This window comes from Callorhinus ursinus, unplaced genomic scaffold (assembly GCF_003265705.2).
Source record: "Callorhinus ursinus isolate GAN/ISIS: 27379988/994484 unplaced genomic scaffold, GSC_fseal_2.0 scaffold4, whole genome shotgun sequence".
NCBI lineage: Eukaryota > Metazoa > Chordata > Mammalia > Carnivora > Otariidae > Callorhinus > Callorhinus ursinus.
The window spans coordinates 45,361,478-45,383,093 of NW_027397066.1; the positions used below are offsets into that span (position 1 = coordinate 45,361,478).

General features: G+C 38.7%; 1 long non-coding RNA gene across 1 annotated transcript in view; it reads left to right on the plus strand.

Moving 5' to 3' along the window:
• Positions 1 to 19,880, plus strand: part of LOC141372460 (uncharacterized) — a 199,730-nt gene extending 179,850 nt beyond the window's left edge. Inside the window, exons 3-4 of the long non-coding RNA XR_012377719.1 lie at positions 764 to 904; positions 19,665 to 19,880. This is a non-coding gene — a long non-coding RNA (uncharacterized lncRNA). The remainder of the gene's footprint in view (positions 1 to 763; positions 905 to 19,664) is intronic.
• The last annotated feature ends 1,736 nt before the right edge of the window (positions 19,881 to 21,616 follow it).

The following is a 21,616-nucleotide window of genomic DNA, read 5'->3' on the forward strand; positions in this document are numbered from 1 at the left end:
TACAAAGGCTAAATAACTACACTGGGGATATTTCAGTTGTTGCAGATATTTAGGTAAAGATGAAAGGGATTATTTTGTTAATGGGTATCCCATATTCCATTAAATCTTCTGGGGTCCTGGAGTAAGATAAAGTACATTAACATAGAAGTTGTTATACCCTTCCATACATAACTGTACTTTGGGCAAACTGCTCATACACAATTACTATTCTTGAAAATCTCCTGGCTGGCAGAATTATTATAATAGCTAACATTGACATAATGCTTACTATACGCTAGAGATTCCTTAAATAATTGATATATAGTAACTTATTTATGCCTCACCACAATTGTCTATCATAGATGCTGTTCATTATCCCCATTTATAGATAGGGACAGAAAAGTTAAGTAATTTGATCAAGGACCTACCAGTGTGTGTGTGTGTGTGTGTGTGTGTGTGTGTGTGTGTCTATGTGTGTGTGTGTCTCTGTTGTGTCTGTGTGTGTATGCTCCTGTTCAAACTTTCACAAAGATTTTATAATTTTAAAGATTACAAATACCTAACCTCTTTCCACAAACAACCTGCCATGCTAAGGAGATCTTACTAAGAGAGTTTGCTGCTAGAATATTTGAGCTTCCTACTAGGAGAACTTACTTAGTCCTTTAATATTTCATATTGGTCAAAACTAGATCCTTGGTTGCCTCATACCAAACCTCAAATATTCTGAATTGGATATTTTGTAACCACAGAAGGAAAAATGACATTTTTTACTTTTCCTTTCTAGCTCTAGAGAGCTGTCACGGGGCTACAGATTTGAGGGCTGGGATGTCCTGCCCGATTCTGCTCTTCTCAGAATACAACACATGTGAAAAAGGCAAAGACCCTGCTTGCTTACTTAATAATGAGGGATACGGTCAATACATAAGTAAGTAAATATAAAAATATGTAATGGAATGTCAGAGATACAAGTTCTGTGACAGCAGTTGAGCTGGGAAAAGGAAGAGAGCTGGAAGGTGTGGGCAAGGTGGCTGTTAACATAGGGGAGTCAGGGAAGGCTTCTCTTGATCAGATGACATCTGAGCAGAGATTTAAATGATGTAAGGGGGTGAGCCATGAGACAAAATGTGGAATGTTCTAGGTGGGATCCAAATGAATCAAGGCCCCGAGTCAGATGATGTTCTGTGTGCTTAAAGAACAGTGTGGCTGGAGTGAAGCGAGCAAAGTGCGGGGTGGAAGGTAATAAAATGAGAGGGCTGACTTGGGGCCAGATGACATGGAGTCTTTTGGTTAATGGGAAGGACTTTGGAAGGGAAGGGAAAGACTTTGTGAAGGGAAGACACTGGAGGGTTTTGAGTAGGAGAGAACATAATCTGACTCACATTTTAAAGTATCCCCTTGGCTGCTCTTGAATAGTTACTTGGGAGCAAGTAAGGAAGCAGGGAGACTAATTTTGAAGTTGTTGTAGCTTTTTAGGTGAGAAGTGATGGCTTGGGCAGGGTGGGTAGCAGTGGAGATAGTGAGAATTATTTGGATTTGCATTATATTTTGAAGACAGCCTGAGGTGCTTTGTTGATAGAGTCACTGTGTGGTAAATATTAGATCATTGTACAAAGATCTTACAACTTAGCAGATTTGTGTGCTAAAGAATTGGTATCTAAGGTCTGTTTCTCCAACACAGGGATCTTAATCACACTTACTACATGTTCCCTGAGATATAACAACACTCAACTATTTTATCAGCTGTAGTCAAACTTTATTCTTTCTGTATTTAAAGCTCAGCATATCTTCTTTTTTTTTTAAATTTTTATTGTTATGTTAATCACCATATATTACATAATTTGTTTTGGTGTAGTGTTCCATGATTCATTGTTTGTTCATAACACCCAGTGCTCCATGCAGAACGTGCCCTCCTCAATACCCATCACCAGGCTAACCCATCCCCCCACCCTCCTCCCCTCCAGAAACCTCAGTTTGTTTTTCAGAGTCCATCATCTCTCCTGGTTCGTCTTTTGATTCAGGGGGATTTTTAATAGCAACATTATTAGTCCACCAAAACAGAAGCTGGTGAAAGAAAATGAATGACTTTTCAATGTATTCATGAAAATGGCAGGAAAATGCACAAAAAATTACAAGAAAACATTTGAGAATGTGTAGCTGTTAAATAAATATGGGAGAAGGGAGCCAATGTGGAAGAAAAACAACACTAACATACAATAATATGTAAATGGCCCTTAGGGAATTACCTAAGAAAGGATTATTTCATTTAGCTGCATCAGCGAAAAATTGCCTGGCTTTATATCAGAAAAAAAAAAAAATCCCTCTAATCCGCTTTTAAAAGTGCTTACTCCATATATTATGCATGACATTTCCAGGCTGCCAAATTTGTGACTGAGCTGGTGATTAGAAGACAATGCAGCACCTCCTTTTCTCTTTCTTCCTTTCTTGGGAGCAACGACGCTTCAGCTCTCCTTTCTCTGAATGCCTCATGAAAATCAGAAACAGAGCAATGAGGGAGAGAAATGCATCAAACAGCTGATTTGGTTAAAGAGAAATACCTAGCAGGAACGTGCAGCAACCAAGACTGGAACAGTTGGCAGAAGGGAGAAAGAGAATGAGAGGGGTCAAGAAAGAGAGGTTTTACCTGCGGTGTTGAAGGTCAGAAAGGTGTCAGGTATCAACATACCTGGATTAATTGCCCCTGGCACCAAATGAAATGAAGCCTTGTTTGATTTTCTGGCAGCTCTGAAGAGAGATGGCTCATTGTCAACCTGCATGTTTATATATCATGGTTACTTAATTGGCCCTGTTGAGGCAAAGGGGCTGCTGTGAGGCAGCCGTGGGAAAGGGGAAGAAGTATTGTGGTGTGTGTGTGATAGAATTAAAGTGGTAATTGATTATGATTATTTCCAGTGCTCACCATAATGGACCACTTTTGAGCAATCAGGTTATGCTCCAGTAGGACTTGGGGTAGCACAGGTAGGCATTATTTAATTAATCTGTGAGAAAGTGAGCAACAGAGGGAGATAAAGTGGATATTAATCAGAACTGTACGAGCTTTGGGATAGCTGAATCTAAATCAATCCAAGGAATCATCTGGGAAATCAACCCCTGTTTTCAGCTGGCTTACATGCTTTATTCTAGTGGGGGGATATTAGAAGCTTTTTTCAATCACTTCTTCCCAGTTTGGTTCATCCTAATGAACTCCAGAAAATTCATAAGTCAGGAGGAGTTTGCTCTGACTGGAATTTCATTCCACAGTCTCTGAATACTGATGACCAGCAAGCATTACTGGGACATTATCCAATAGCCTGAGGCTCTTCTGAGTTTGATCCAGGCACTAGCAATGATTTCTCAAGTATCTCCCAAGTCACAGGATGGTCTGCCAGTCTGGAAGCTATGGTCTAGTCAGGACAGGTGACAGAGCACACCTGAAATGAGGGATAAAATTAAGAACCAGGAATGAAATACCGAGGGGTCTTGCTGTGGGCTTAATATGCAGTATGGAGGCACATTAATTCATGGACATTTCTCTTTGACTTTTGATTATGGAATACAAGAGATATTCTCATTGGCCTTGAGAAGATGTTCTTTTTTGTATGTGTGTTTTTATTTTACTTTTTAAAATTTAAACTTTAGTTAGTTAACATACAGTGCAATATTGCTTTGTGAAGTAGAATTCAGTGCTTTATCACTTACATACAACACCCAGTGCTCATTACAACAAGTGCCCTCTTTAATGCCCATCACCCACTTAACTCATTCCTCATCCACCTCTCTCCATCAAACCTCAGTTTGTTCCCTTTCATTAAGAGTCTCTTATGGTTTGTTTCCCTCTCTTCTTTTTTCTTTTCCCCATTCCCATATTTATATGTTTTCTTTCTTATGTTCCACATATGAGTGAGATCATATGGTATTTGTCTTTTTCTGACTGACTTATTTCACTTAGCATAATATACTCTAGTTCCATCCACATCATTGCAAAAAGTATATCTGTTAGTTTGGAATGTACCAAGATTGAAGGGTGAGAAGAAAAATGCTGTCCTTTGATCTTTAGCTTTTGACCACAACAGTGGCTCCCACACCAAGCCTGCAAATCTCCATATACACGTGGACCTTGGATTTGAGAAGCCTTGCATTAAAAGTTATTCTGGTACTACTTTAGGTTATCCCTACTTGTCAGTACTCAGTTGTAAGGAGGCACTCACACAATCCAGAATGTGCTTATATTGTTTTTGAAAGATCACTGAAATGAAGATATGCACTACATAATCACAACAACTGAAGATTTCCCAAAACATATCCATGGATTCTGGGAGTCCATGAGAAAAGGTACTGGGCTGTAGGATTTTTCTTAAACCCCAAGTCATGTAAACTCCTTGGAGTCATTAGGTAGGATCTCTGGTAGGGACATGTATTCTTTCAGGTCTCCTGGGTGCTATGAGCTGATGCTCCAGCACACTCAATGCATGCCCTACTAGTGTCCCCATCATCTTCTACCCTCTTCTGTTCCAAGGGACCTAGAATAATAAGCCATCTTATATGGCCTAATATATATTAAAAAAACCAATTTTCTCAAGGTTAATGAAAGGGCTGATAATTTCTAAGATAAATTTATAGGATTCAAAGCTTTTGAAACATGGTTTCAAATTAATAAAAATAAAAAGATTCATATGAGACAAAGCACTTGTTTATCTGACTATGAAAAAAATTAAATCAAGGGAATGTATAAAAGCCTAAATTATGATCTTTGGTAAGTTCCATATCCCTTCCAGGGTTGCAAAGGACCTCTTCTCAACTGGTTGTTCTTTTTGATTGAATGTGTCTTTTGGCATCTGTGTTGTTTATAGACATCAGTAAAGATGGTTAAGGTGTATCAGGTAGTATATATTTTTATAAATATGTTTATTCTGAAAACACACATTGTTTTCCCAATGCAACATCTTGGGTCATTCATAAATCAAAGTTGCTTTGTATGTTGTTGCAGCAGCCCATGGGCTGCTGGAGATGATAATGGATCTCTAAGCCCAGTTCATCTCTCTGTGTTTAAAAAGAGAAAATAAAGAAAGAGAGGTAAATAAGGAAAAATATTTGATCTCCATCTTATTTGGGAAGAGGAGAGTGGAAGGGAACCATAGGCAGAGGGCTAAATTTACATTTAGGAAATATGAGCAATACAAACATGGCTCCAAGTATTACAGGTTAAGTGGCCTCTATTGTGGAGAGGCTTAGAAAAGAGAAGGATGTGGTTTTCTTGGGACTGTTTTCATAGGTCTGTTCTCCTTGGCTTGCTTTCTTGGGATTTTGGTACTTTGTCCCATATGGAGGTGCCACTGCAATTCTTGGGTGCATGTGGCATTAGTCACATTCCCTGTCCAGTGGCTCTGGTCTCAACTAGGCAGACCAAATTCAGAGCCAGGGGAAGAATGCAGAACACACTCAGGGATAAAGGTGGGAGGTAGCAGGAAAGAGAGATCTGTTAATGTTCAGTAGCATGAACTTGAAAATCTCTTTGACAAAAATAAAACATGAAAGCTGGCACTGATTTTCTTTCTTCAGGTATTAATGCTGCCCACCAAATTCTGAGTGCATTTCCATTTCCTCCCATATAGCAAGTCCATTTCCAAGGCAGGCCTTTGATTACTCTTGATGTGTTCTTGGTTAGTGAATAATATTTAAAAACACCCATAAGGAAACTTCTGGGGAAGATGGTGGAGTAAGAGGACCCTAAGCTCAACTCATCTCATGGATACAACTAGGTAACACTCATGTCAGTGTAAATAACCCAGAAAATGACCCAGAGACTGGCAGAACAAACTCCACAACTAAAGGTAGAGAAGAGGCTATATTGAAGTATGTAGGAAAGTCAGAGACACTGTGGGGAGCTAAATGGACCTGTGAGACTGTCCATGGGAGGGAAGAAGCTGTGGGCACAGAGAGGGGAGAGAAACAGAAGCCTGTGGGGGGAAAATGAATCCCCATAAAAATTGGCTTTGAAAACCAGAGGGGCTGAATTTTGTGAGTTCTTACAACCAGAGGGTCTTAAGCCTGCAACTTTAAAAATCAGCAGGGTGGGCTCTGGGAGAGTGGGGGAGGGTGGCAATAGAAAACCCAAGTCCCTGCCCTTAAAGAGACAGCATGACAAACAGCCCACAGAGATATAGCATAGAAGCAGCAGTTTGAAAAACTCTTGAGGCATATGGGTGGGGGAGTTATTTGCTAATCTCAGAGTTGCTGAGGGACTTCTCCAGGAACAAAGGAGCTGGCCATTTTCCTCCCCTGTCCCCCAGCATAAACACATGGCCACCTGCAGAAACCAGTGCAGTTGCATTTACTACCTTACTTGCTTATACTGTACCCCAGCCTCTCCAGCTGGGCCTGCCTTAGTCCTGGTTCTGCAGGTTCCCTTCCCCTGAAGACCAGCGCAGACTTTGCCAATACCACATCTCCCAACTGTGTGCATTGTGGAACCTAAGTCCCAGCAGTGGCAGTGGCTGGTCACCTAGTGCAGAGGATTCAAGCACCTTGTTAAAACTGTGTACCCTACATACATGAACTTTTTGGGGTGGCCCTGGTTGGCCTGGTCTTCATGGTGGCTGTGCATCTCTTATGGAAGATGAGTGGCTTCACCTTGTTAAAAATGCATGCCCTGCCCACTACTTTCAAGAGCAAAATGGGAGCTGACTTTCCTAACACACAGAAACAGAAACAGAGACTTAGACAAAATAAGCAAACAGAGGAATATGTCACAGATGAAAGAATAGCCTAAGCATAATGGAGATAAGTAATATGCCTGATAGAGAATTTAAAGTAATGATCATAAAGATACTCACTGGACTTGTGAAAAGAGTGGAGGACATCAGTGAGACGCTTAACAAAGAGATAAAAAGGACCAATCAGAGAGGAAGAATACAATAATGGAAATTAAAAATATTCTAGATGGAATAAAGAGCAGTCCAGAAGAAGCAGAAGAACAAATCGGCAGCCTGGAGGACAGAATATTGGAAAGTAACCAAGCTGAGTAGATTGAAGGGAAAAACAATTATGCAAAATGAGAATAGACTTAGGGGACTCAATGACTCCATCAGGTGTAATAACGTTCACATTATAAGAATCCCAGAAGGAGAAGAGAGAGCAAAGGGGGAAGAACATTTATTTGAAAAAATAAAGGCTAAAAATTTCTTGAATTTGGAGAAGGAAACATAAAATTCAGATCTAGGAGGCGCAGAGATCCCCCAACAAAATCAACCCCAGGAGGTCCACAACAAGTTACTCAGTAATTAAAATGGCAAAAAGCAATGATAAAGAATGAATTCTAAAAGAAGCAGGATAAAAGAAAACAGTTACATACAAGGGAAATCCCATAAGCCTATCAGCAGATATTTCAAAAGAAACTTTACAGTTTCTTTTGAAAGGAGTGGCATGCTATATTCACAGTGCCAAAATGGAAAAATCTGTGGCCAGAGTACTCTATCCAGCAAGGCTATCATTCAGAATAGAAGGAGAGATAGAGTTTCCCAGACAAACAAAAGTTAAAGGAATTCATGACCATTAAACCAGCCCTACAAGAAATGTTAAAGGGGACTTTGTGAGTAGAAAGGGAAAACCATAAGTAAAATAACAAAAGTATTTTGTTATTACTGCTCAAAAGCAGTAATAATTTCAGTAAATATGACTCAAGGGACTCACTAAGCAAAAGGAAGTAAAGTATGACACCATATACCTAAAACAGGGGGAAGAGAGGAGTCAAGAATGAGTTCAAACTTAAGCAACCATCAACTTCAGATAGACTGCTACAGGCAGAAGATGTTACATACAAACCTAATGGTAACCACAAATCAAAACCCAGTAATAAATTTGCAAAAAACAAAGAGAAAGGAATCCAAGTATATCACTAAAGAAAGCCAACTTATGGTGAGAGAAGAGAGGAAGGGAAGAAAGGAACAAAGAAGAACCACAAAAACAAACACAAGACAAATAACAAAATGGCAATAAATACATACCTATCCATAATTACTTGAATGTAAATGGACGAAATGCTCCCATCAGAAGACAGAAGGTGATGGAATGGGTTAAAAAAAAACAAGACCCATCTATATGCTGCCTCCAAGGGACTCACTTCAGACCTAAAGACACATGCAGATTGAAAGTGACAGGATGGAGAAATAGCTGTCATGCAAATGGATGTGAAAAGAAAGCCAGGGTAGCAATACTTCTGTCAGACAAAGTCAACTTTAAAACGGTGAAATGAAGACTGTAACAAGAGACAAAGAAGGACGCTACATAATCACTAAGCGGACATTCCAAGAAGACATAACAATTGTAAATATTTATGCACCCAACATGAGAGCACCCAAATACAAAAAGCAGCTGATAACAAACATCAAGGAACTAATCCATAGTAATACAATCGGGGACTTTTTACACCTGACTTATGTCAGTGGCCAGATCATCTAAACTGAAAATCAGCAAGGACACAGAAGCTTTGAATGACACACTGGATCAGTTGGATTGAACAGACATTCAGAACATTCCATCCTAAAACAGCAGAATGCACATTCTTTTCAAGTGCCCGTGGAACAGTCTCCAGAACAGATCACATATTAGGTCACAAAACAAGTCTCAACAATTTCAAAAAGATCAAAGTTATACCATGCGTCTTCTCTGGCCATAACACAATGAAACTAGAAATCGACCATAAGAAAAAATCTGGAAAGAGCACAAGTATACGGAGGTTAAACAACATGCTACTAAACGATGAATTAGTCCATCAAGAAATCAAAGGGGAAATCAAAAAATACATGGAAAAAATAAAAATGAAAACACAGTGATCCAAAAATCTTGCACATGCAGCAAAATCGGTCCTAAGAGGGAAGTTTATAGCAATACAGGCCTACTACCCCAAGAAGCAGGAAAAATCTCAAATAAACAACCTAACCTTACACCTGAAGGAGCTAGAAAAAGTAGAACAAACAAAACTCAAATCCAGCAGAAAGAAAGAAATCCTAAAGAGTAGAAATAAATGATAACAAAACTAAAAAAAAACAATAGATCAATGAAACTAGAAGCTGGTTCTCTGAAGAGATCATCAAAATTGATAAACCTCTAGCCAGACTTATCAAAAGAAGAGAGAGAGGACTCAAATAAACAAAATCAGAAACAAGAGAGGAGAAATAACAAATGATACTTCAGAAATACAAAGGACTGTAAGAGAACATTATGAAAAAGTATATGCCAACAAACCAGACAACCTGGAATAAATTTCTAGCAACACATAACTTACCAAAACTGAAGCAGGAAGAATAGAAAATTTGAACAGACCAATTACCAGCAATGAAATCGAATCAGTAATCCCAAAACTCCCAACAAACAAAAGCCCAAGACCACACAGCTTCACAGGTGAATTCTACCAAACATTTACAGAAGAGTTAATACCTATCCTTCTCAAACTTTTCCAAAAAACAGAAGAGGAAAGAAAACTTCCTAATTCATTTGAGAGGCCAGCATTACCCTGATTCTAAAACCACATAAAGACACAGCAAAAATAAAGGGGGAACTACAGGGCAATATCTCCAATGAACATAGTTGCAAAAAATCCTCAATAAAATTTTAGCAAACTGAATCCAATAATACATTAAAAAAAGTGTTCACCAGGATCAGGTGGGATTTATTCCTGGGATGGAAGGGTGGTTCAATATTAGCAAATCAATCAACGTGATACATCACCTCAAAAAGAGAAAGGATAAAAACCATATGATCATTTCAAAAGATGTAGAAAAAGCATTTGACAAAGTATAATATCCATTCATGATAAAAACCATCAACAAATTAGGTTTAGAGGGAACATACCTCAACATAATAAAGGCTTTATATGAAAAACACACAGCTCACATCATACTCGATGGTGAAAGACTGAGAGCTTTTCCCCTAAGGTCAGGAACAAGACAAGGATGTCCACTCTCACCACTTTATTCAATATAGTATTGGAAGTTCCAGCCACAGCAATCAGACAAGAGAAGGGAGTATAAGCATCCAAATTGGTAAGGAAGAAGTAAAACTTTCACTATTAGCAGATGACAGGATATTTTATATAGAAAACCCTAAGGACTCCACTAAAAAACTACTACAACTGATAAATGAATTCATTAAGGTCACAAGAGACAAAATCAATGTCCAGAAATCTGTTGCATTTCTATACACTAATAATGAAGCAAAAGAAAGAGAAATGAAGAAAACCGTCCCACTTAACAATAGCGCCAAAAATAATAAAGTACCTAGGAATAAACTTACCAAAGAGGTGAAAACCCTGTACTCTGAAAACTGTACAGCACCGGTGAAAGAAATGGGAGAAGACACGAAGAAATGGAAAGACATTCCATGCCTTTTTGGAAGAACAAATATTGTTAAAATGTCTAAACTACCAAAGCAGTCTACACATCCAATGCCATCCCTGTCAAAATGCCAACAGCATTATTCACAGAACTAGAACAAACAATCCTAAAATTTATATGGAATCACAAAAGACTCCGAATAGCCAAAGCCATCTTGAAGAAGAAAAACAAAACTGGAGGCATCGCAAGTATAACTTCAAGTTATACTACAAAGCTGTAGTAATCAAAGCAGTATGGTACTGGCACAAAAACAGACACATAGGTCAATGGAACAGAACAGAAAGCCCAGAAACCCATATTGACCATAAATTATATGGTCAATTAATCTTTGACAAAGGAGGAAAGAACATGCAATGGGGAAAAGACGGTCTTTTTAACAAATGGTGTTGGGAACACTGGGCAGCTACATGCAAAAGAATCGCACTGGACCACTTTCTTACAGAATACACAAAAACAAACTCAAAATGCATTAAGAGACCTGAAACCGTGAGAATCCTAGAAGAGAGCACAGGCAATAATTTCTCTGACATCAGCCATAACAACATGTTTCTAGATAGGTCTCCTGAGGCAAGGGAAACAAAAGGAAAAATAAATTCTTGGGACTGCCTCAAAATAGAAAGCTTCGGCACAGCGAAGGAATCAACCAAGAAAACTAAAAGACGTCTTACTTATTGGGAGAAGATATTTACAAACAACCCATCTGAAAAAGAGTAGGTATCCAAAATATATAAAGAATTTACACAACTCAACACCCAAGAAACAAATAATCCAATTAAAAATAGGCAGAAGACACAAACAGACATTTCTCCAAAGAAGACATACAGGTGGGCCACAGACACATGAAAAGATGCTCAACATCACTCATCATCAGGGAAATGCAAATCAAAACCACAAGGAGATATCACCGTATACCTGTCAGAATGCCTAAAGTCAAAAACAGAAGAAACAAATATTGGTGAAGATGTGGAGAAAAAGGAGCCCTCATGCACTGTTGGGGGGAATGCAAACTGGTCCATCCACTGTGGAGGACAGTATGTATGTTCCTCAAAAAATTGAAAATAGAACTACTCTATGATCCAGTAATCTTACTAATAGGTATTTACCCCCAGAATACAAAAATACTAACTTGAAGGAATACATAAACTCCTGTGTTTATTGCAGCATTTACAATAACCACATAATGGAAGCAGCCGAAGTCCATTGATAGATGAATGGATAAAGAATTTGTAGAGGAGTGGAGCAAGATGGCGGAGGAGTAGGAGACCTGGATTTCGTCTGGTCTCAGGAATTCAGCTGGATAGGGATCAAACCATTCTGTACACCTATGAACTCAACAGGAGATAGAAGAAAAGAATAGCAACAACTCTCTGAACAGAAAAGTGACCACTTTCTGGAAGGTAGGATCTGCGGAGAAGTGAATCCGAGGAGATATTCGGGAGGATAGACGGCGCGGGCGGGGGCCTCTGTCTGCCGCTTCTGGCAAGTGATAGAGCCTGGGAGCAAAAATTAGAAGTTTTAGAAGTCCGCTCGCTGAGGGACGTCGCTCCAGTGGCTAAGTGGGTGGTGGAACCCTTGTGGGACATTGTGGTCTTAGGACCCTCGGGGTCACAGAAAGACCGGGGTTGCGTGAGTGTGGCAGAGCTCCCAGGTATTGGAGCGGGGAAGCCGGCTGCAGAGACGGAGCAGAGGCACAGGCTCTCAGCTCGGAGTTGCCATAAATCAATGTGATTGTATCAATGTGATACAGTACATTAACAAAAGAAAGAACAAAAATCATATGATTCTCTCAATAGATGCAGAAAAAGCATTTGAGAAAGTACAGTATCCTTTCTCGATCAAAACTCTTCAGAGTATAGGGATAGAGGGTACATACCTCAATATCATAAAAGCCATCTATGAAAAACCTACAGCGAATATCATTCTCAATGGGGAAAAACTGAGAGCTTTCCCCCTAAGGTCAGGAACGCGGCAGGGATGTCCACTATCACCACTGCTATTCAGCATGGCAGCCAAGACCAAATTTACCAATCAATGAGAAGCAGAAGTCCAGCACTAGGGGAATATAGCACAGAGAATTCATGGCTTTTTCCCCCCATGATTCTTACGTCTTTCAGAGTTAATTTTTTTAAATTTTCTTTATTTTTTTCTTTTTCTGTTTTTTAAATTTCTCTTTCTCCCTTTTTTAACCAATATCTTATCAATTCCTTTTTTTTAAATCTTTTTTTTTTTTTTAATTTAACAGAGAGAGACACAGTGAGAGAGGCAACACAAGCAGGGGGAGTGGGAGAGGAAGAAGCAGGCTTCCCACCGAGCAGGGAACACGATGCAGGGCTCAATCCCAGGACCCTGGGATCATGACCTGAGCTGAAGGCAGACACTTAATGACAGAGCCACCCAGGGCCCCTTTTTAAATCTTTTTTAATTTTCATTTTTAGAGTCATATTCTATCCCTTCATTGTAGTTAACTTTATTTTTTGTATATATATAAGTTTTTCTCTCTAAAATTTTGGGATACAGTTTCTTTTAACAGACCAAGATATACCCTAAATCTAGTGTATGGCTTTGTTCTAGTCTCCTGCCTGATCACATTCTCTCACTTTTTAAAAAAATTTTTCTTCTTTCTTTTTTTCGACCAACTTCTTATCTTATGAATTCCTTTTATAAAATGTTTTATAGTTTTCATCTTTACACTCACATTCCGTAGCTTCATCATATTTACCCTTATATTTGTATATATATAAGTTTGTCTTTCTTTAAAATTTTGGGAGGTAGTTTCTTCTAACAGACCAAAATACGCTCAAAATCTAGTGTGTGCCTCTGATCTATTCACCATCCTGGTCATGTTCTTTTTTTTCTTCCTTCCCTTTCTTTTCCCCCCAGTTTCGGGTCTCTTCTGATTTGTTTAGTGTATATTTTTCTGGGGTCGTTGTTACCCTCTTAGCATTTTGTTCTCCCATTCATCTATTCTCCTCTGGATAAAATGACAAGATGGAAAAACTCACCTCATAAAAAAGAATAAGAGGCTGTAGTGACTGTCAGGGACCTAATAAGTACGGACATTAGTAAGATGTTGGGACTAGAGTTCAGAAAGACGATTATAAAGATACTAGCTGGACTTGAAAAAAGCATGGAAGATACTAGAGAATCCCTTTCTGGAGAAATAAAAGAACTAAAATCTAACAAAGTCAAAATCAAAAAGGCTATTAATGAGGTTCAATCAATAAAGGAGGCTCTAACTGCTAGGATAAATGAGGCAGAAGAGAGAATTAATGATATAGAAGATCAAATGATGGAGAATAAAGAAGCTGAGAAAAAGAGAGATAAACAACTACTGGATCCCAAGGTCAGAATTCGAGAGATAAGTGACACCATAAGACGAAACAACATTAGAATAATTGGGATCGCAGAAGAAGAAGAAAGACAGAGGGGGGCAGAAGGTATATTGGAGCACATTATAGTGGAGAACTTCCCCAGTTTGGGGAAGGAAACAGGCATCAAAATCCAAGAGGCACAGAGAATCCCCCTCAAAATCAATAACAATAGGTCAACACCCTGACATCTAAGAGTAAAACTTACAAGTCTCAGAGACAAAGAGGAAATCCTGAAAGCAACTTGGGACAAGAGGTCTGTAACCTACAACAGTAGAAACATTAGATTGGCAGCAGACCTATTCACAGAGACCTGGTAGGCCAGAAAGGACTGGCATGATAGATTCAGAGCACTAAATGATAAAAATATGCAGCGAAGAATACTATATCCAGCTAGGCTGTCATTGAAAATAGAAGGAGAGATAAAAAGCTTCCAGGACAAACAAAAACTAAAAGAATTTGCAAACACCAAACTAGCCTTACAAGAAATACTGAAAGGGGTCCTCTAAGCAAAGAGAGAACCTAAAAATAACATAGACCAGAAAGGAACACAGACAATATACAATAACGGTCACCTTACAGGCAATACAATGGCACTACATTCATATCTTTCAATAGTTACCCTGAATGTAAATGGGCTAAATGTCCCAATCAAAAGACACAGGGTATCAGACTGGATAAAAAACAAGACCCATCGATATGCTGCCTGCAAGAGACTCAGACCCAAAGACACCTCCAGATCGAAGGTGAGGGGGTGGAAAACCATTTATCATGCTAATGGACACCAAAAGAAAGCTGGGGTGGCAATCCTTATATCAGACAAATTAGATTTTAAACCAAAGACTATAATGAGAGATGAGGGAGGACACCCTATCCTACTTAAAGGGTCTATCCAAGAAGAAGATCTAACAACTGTAAACATGTATGCCCCTAACGTGGGAGCACTCAAAATATAAGCCAATGAATAACAAAATCAAGGAAACACTTCGACAACAATACAATAGTAGGGGACTTGAACACCCCCATCACTGAAATGGACATATCATCTAAACAAAAGACCAACAAGGAAATAAAGGCTTTAAATGACACACTGGACCAGATGGACTTTACAGATATACTCAGAACATTCCATCGCAAAGCAGAATAAACATTCTTCTCCAGTGCACATGGAACATTCTCCAGATTAGATCACATCTTAGGTCCCAAATCAGGTCTCAACTGGTAGCAAAAGATTGGGATCATTCCCTGCATATTCTCAGACCACAGTGCTTTGGAACTAGAACTCAATCACAAGAGGAAAGTTGGAAAGAACTCAAATACAGGGAGGCTAAAGAGTATCCTAGTAAAGAATGAATGAGTCAACCATGAAATTAAAGGAGAATTTAAAAAATTCATGGAAAAAAATGAAAATGAAAACACAACTGTTCAAAATCTTTGGGATGTAGCAAAGGCGGTCCAAAGAGGAAAGTTTATAGCAATACAAGCCTTTCTCAAGAAACAAGAAAGGTCTCAAATACACAGCCTAACCCTACACCTACAGGAGCTGGAGAAAGAACAGCACATAAAGCCTAAACCCAGCAGGAGAAGAGAAATAATAAAGATCAGAGCAGAAATCAATGAAATAGAAACCAAAAGAATGGTGGAACAGATCAACGAAATTAGGAGTTGGTTCTTTGAAAGAATAAGATTGATAAACCCTTGGCCAGATGTATCAAAAAGGAAATGACCCAAATAAAGTCATCAGTTAATGAGGAGGGATCACAACCAGCACGAAAGAAATATAAACAATTAAAAAAAAATACTATGAGCAAGTATATGCCAGCAAATTAGATAATCTCGAAGAAATGGATGCATTCCTAGAGACGTATAAACTACCAAAACTGAACCAGGAAGAAATAGAAAACCTGAACAGACCCATAACCAGCATTACTTTGATCCCAAAACCAGACAAAGACCCCGTCAAAAAGGAGAATTACAGACCAAAATCCCTGATGAACATGGATGCAAAAATTCTCACCAAAATACTAGCCAATGGGATCCCACAGTACATTAAAAGGATTATTCCCTATGACCAAGTGGGATTTATTCCTGGGCTGTAAGTTTGGTTCAACATCCACAAATCATTCAATGTGGTACAATACAGTAATAAAAGAAAACAAGAACCATATGATCCTCTTAATAGATGCAGAAAAAGCATTTGAGAAATTATAGTATCCTTTCTTGATTAAAACTCTTCACAGTGTAGGGATAGAGGTTACATACTTCAATATCATAAAAGCCATCTATGAAAAGCCCACAGCAAATATCATTCTCAATGGGGAAAAACTGAGAGCTTTTCCCCTAAGGTCAGGAACATGGCAGGGATGTCCACTATCACCACTGCTATTCAACATAGTACTAGAAGTCCTAGCCACAGCAATCAGACAACAAAAAGCAATAAAAGGCATCCAGATCTTCAAAGAAGGTCAAACTCTCACTGTTTGCAGATGATATGATACTTTATTTGGAAAACCGAAAAGACTCCACCCTAAAACTGATAGAACTCATACAGGAATTCAGTAAAGTAGCAGGATATAAAATCAATGCACAGAAATCAGTGGCATTTCTATACAACAACAACAAGACAGAAGAAAGATTAAGGAGTTAATCCCATTTCAATTGCACCCGAAACCATAAGATACATTGGAATAAATCTCACCAAAGAGGCAAAGAATCTGTACTCAGAGAACTATAGAATACTCATGAAAGAAATTGAGGAAGACACAAAGAAATGGAAAAACGTTCCATGCTCATGGATTGGAAGAACAAATATTGTGAAGATGTCAATGCTACCTAGAGCAGTCTACACATTCAATGCAATCCCCATCAAAATACCATCCACTTTTTTTCAAAGAAATGGAACAAATAATCCTAAAATTAGTATGGAACCAGAAAAGACCCCGAATAGCCAGAGGAATGTTGAAAAAGAAAATCATAGCTGGTGGCATCACAATTTTGGACTTCCAGCTCTATTACAAAGCTGTCATCATCAAGACAGTATGGTACTGGCGCAAAAAGAGACACATAGATGAATGGAACAGAATTGAGAGCCCAGAAATGGACCCTCAACCCCTTGGTCAACTAATCTTTGACAAAGCAGGAAAGAATGTCCAATGGAAAAAAGACAGTCTCTTCAACCAGTGGTGTTGGAAAAATTGGACAGCCACATGCAGAAGAATAAAACTGGAACATTTCCTTACACCACACACAAAAATAGACTCAAAATGGATGAAAGACCTAAATGTGAGACAGGAGTCCATCAAAATCCTAAAGGAGAACACAGGCAGCAACCTCTTCGACCTCAGCCGCAGCAACTTCTTCCTAGACACATCGCCAAAGGCAGGGAAGCAAGGGCAACAGTGAACTACTGGGACTTCATCAAGATAAAAAGCTTTCGCACAGCAATGAAGACAGTCAACAAAACCAAAAGACAACCGACAGAATGGGAGAGAATATTTGCAAATGACATATCAGATGAAGGGCTAGTATCCAAAATCTTTCAAGAACTGACCATACTCAACACCCAAAGAACAAATAATCCAATCAAGAAATGGGCAGAAGACATGAACAGACATTTTTCCAAAGAAGACATCCAAATGGCCAACAGACATATGAAAAAGTGCTCAGCATCGCTTGGCATCAGGGAAATACAAATCAAAACCTCAATGGAGATACCACCTGACACCAGTCAGAATGGCCAAAATTAACAAGTCAGGAAACGACAGATATTGGCAGGCATGTGGAGAAAGGGGAACCCTCCTATAGTCTTGGTGGAAATGCAAGCTGGTGCAACCACTTTGTAAAACAGTATGGAGGTTCCTCAAAAAGTTGAAAATAGAGCTAGCATACGATCCAGCAGTTGCACTATTGGGTATTTACCCCAAAGATACAAATGTAGGGATCCAAAGTGGTACACGCACCCCGATGTTTATAGCAGCAATGTCCACAATAGCCAAACCGTGGAAAGAGCCAAGATGTCCATCGACAGATGAATGATAAAGAAGTTGTGGTATATATACAATGGAATTTATGCAGCCATGAAAAGGAATGAGATCTTGCCTTTTGCAACGACGTGGATGGAACTAGAGGGTGTTATGCTGAGTGAAATAAGTCAATCAGAGAATGACATGTATCATATGACCTCACTGATATGAGGAATTCTTAATCTCAGGAAACAAACTGAGGGTTGCTGGAGTGGTGGGGGGGGTGGGAGGGATGGTGTGGCTGGGTGAGAGACATTGGGGAGGGTATGTGCTATGGTGAGCACTGTGAATTGTGTAGGAGTGTTGAATCACAGATCTGTACCTCTGAAACAAATAAGGCAATACATGTGAAGAAAAAAAAAGAAGAAGAGAACAGGAGGGGAAGAATGAAGAGGGGAAATCAGAGGGGGAGACGAACCATGAGAGACGATGGACTCTGAAAAATAAACTGAGGGTTCTAGAGGGGAGGGGGGTGGGGGGATGGGTTAGCTTGGTGATGGGTATGAAAGAGGGCACGTTCTGCATGGAGCACTGGGTGTTACGCACAAACAATGACTCATGGAACACTACATCAAAAACTAATGATGTAATGTGTGGTGATTAACATAATAAAAAATTAAAAAAAAGAAGTAAAGAAATAAGCACATGGAAGGATGCTCAACACCATTAGCAAAAAAAAAAAAAAAAAACAAATTAGACTCTTCTGCTCTACCCCACTTGGCAATCAAGTAGAAGAGAGTAAGTCCGCAGTTGGGTTATTTCAGCATTCATATTTCAAGAGACATCTTTGCAAAGTCTCGTTGTTCTACATTATTTGAAATTTTGCAATAGTCATGGGTCTTTTTGTAAGGAGGATGAAACAGCAATTATCACTTTGAAAATTAAAAAGGAAATTAAGTAAAATAAAAGAATTTGTAGTATATATATACACAATGGAATATTATTAAGCCATAAACAAGAAGGAAATCCTGCCATTAGTAACAACATGGATGATCTTATTGTGTAATGCCATGTGAAATAAGCCAGTCAGAGAATGACAAATACCATATGATTTCACTTATATGTGGAATTTAAGAATCAAAACAAATGCATAAAGGAAAAAAAGAGAGACAAACCGAAAAACAGACTCTGAAGTATAGAGAAGAAGCAGATGGTTATCAGAGGGTAAGTGGGTGGGAGGATGTGTGAAATAGGCAGAGGGGAAAAAGAGTACAGTTATCTTAATGAACACTGAATAATATATGGAACTGTTGAATCATTCTATCATACACTGTAAAAGAATATAACAAAATATAACACTATGTTAGCTGCACTGGAATAAACAAACACCTGTAAGAAAAACAATAATAGTGCTTTTAGGTACATCATGAAATCAGGACATTAACGATAGGTGGGCCTCCCTGGTGAGTTACTGTTCTTATAATATTCATGAATATGCTGAAAGTGAAATTCTTTTTCATGATACTCAGAGCTCTGATGTGGAGATGTAAAGTACCTTCTATGGTCACCTGCTGCACATTAAACTGAAAAAAAATTCTGTTGGGTCTCTTGAATCTGTATCTTTTGCGGAGGAATCTAAGCCCTTCTTTTCCTTCATATTCTGGAATACGGAGATAGAACACAGTCCTCTTGGTCCGTCACATATGATCATTTCCCATTTTATCCACCTGTGAAATTCACTTTGTGGAATTACTGGAGCAAATAGGAATAGTAGGATTGCCCCTCACTTGCCATAGGGGTGCTGCCAGTCTACTTGCTCCCTCCCATTATGATACATACTCAAGGAAAATGCAAGGTGACCTTAATATTGATTAAAAACAATTAGAAGCAGAAAGTAAATTCTATGCAAATAATGAAAATTCTTCCTAAAGGTATGTATATAAATTGTATATTTTTCTGTATTGCAGTTACCTGAACCATGATCGGTCTTCAGTGGAGGAAAAAACATTTGAGGACATGAAATACGTGTATTTTAAAACTGGATGTTTTATACATTTTCATTCATGACCTAAAGCAAGTCAGTAATGATAAGTTAGAAGTACAAATTTTAATGATAGTTAATAAAGTCTGTTGCACCTAGAGACACCTTGCATACAGGATTATTGACCCTATTTACTTCTAGTATGTTACTTCAGTTCAATTAATTATGTTAAGAAAATGATTCAAAGTGAAGAGCTATTAAGAAATCTCTTCAGGGACGCCTGGATGGCTCAGCCAGTTAAGCAGCTGCCTTCGGCTCAGGTCATGATCTCAGGGTCCTGGAATCGAGTCCCGCATCGGGCTCCCTGCTCAGTGGGGAGCCTGCTTCTCCCTCTCCCTCTGCTTGTGCTCTCTCTGTCAAATAAATAAAATCTTTAAAAAAAAAAAGAAAGGAATCTCTTCACAAGCTGAATTAGTGAGACAGTGAGATAAGACAAGATGTGTTTTTATTAAATGAAAGATTATCTAGACAAAACTCCCCATGATTTCATAGGATCAGAATTCTAGTTGTTATTTAATTTTGTGACTTTCCAAAAGGTCACTTGGCCTTATAACCTTGTCATTTCTCTCATTAAATACTTCCAGTGTTTCCACATTACCTGGAATAGGTCGAATATCCCATTGGTAATCTGACTCCTTTCTGTATATACCTATCATTATACCCCACTTGCATTTGGCATCTTAACCTCAAGGAAAATTCAGTATTTGTTAAGCTTAACATTCATGTTACTCTCTGGGAGGTTTTTTGTTTGTTGTTTTTAATCTTCATGTTTTCCCCTCTGCCTTAGAACCCCTTTTGCTCTGTTTTCTCAGCTGAAATCCTACTTTAAGACCCAATTTAGGTCTATCACAAAAAATAAGATCCACTTATCTACTTGCAGTGAATTCTTTCCTTTCCTCTGTCTTAGCATACTGGTTTTCTCTTCTGGCTACACATTAGAATCACTGGAGAGTTTAAGAAAATACTGATGCTTGAGTTTCACTTCCATACCTCTATTTTATGTTCCATATTCTTACTTTAAATCTGCACAGTGACCAGCAATAACCTTTTGCTCTTTACCCAGCTCTTTTTATACATATATAGCCAATATCTCCTTTCAGGGGCAACATGAGGGCATCTGCTGATATATCAAAATGAGCTTAGATGTGAATGAATGGGAGCAGCTCACTCCCTTGGATATGGTGGTAGAAAGAGAAGTCTTTGATGCAATTGCCCTTCCCTTTCATTGCTGTGCCAACCAGGTGGCTTGAGTCACGGTTCTAGTCAATGAGATTGGTGGAAAACATGAGAATTTATGGTAGATATACATGATGTGTGTGGAAAATCGAGCCTGAGCAGTCCTGCTATAAAGCCTATGCAGATTAGTCGGAAAGCTCTTACTACAGTGGTTTTGTGTTCTGTCTGTATTCACTGAGTCTATAATTATTTTGTGTTTGATAACACTTTTACATTGTAACAAACCCTTTCATGTTTTCTTGTTCATGTAAAAACAGTGAACCCCACAATTCTACCACATTTCCTTAGTTGATTCATTATCCATGGTTCCTGATGACTAATTCATGACGTATACTTTCTCCTTAAATTTTTATTACTCACTCCCTACTCCTCATTCTTGGCTGATGACCTTGGTTTTGACTTCCCTGAGAAAGTATAAGGAATCGAGATATCCTCATTCTCTCACCAATTTATCAATCTCTATTATAGACTCTGTTTCCCTTCCTGTGGTACAGTCTCAGCTAAGGCCACACCGTCCACACATATTGTTGCTTCTGCCATTGCCCTTCTTTCGTCTGATTCATTATGATCCTCTCAATTGGGTCATCTGCCATCCTAAAAAAAAAATTCTTTCTTGACCCTTCATTTTCTCTCTTAACCTTT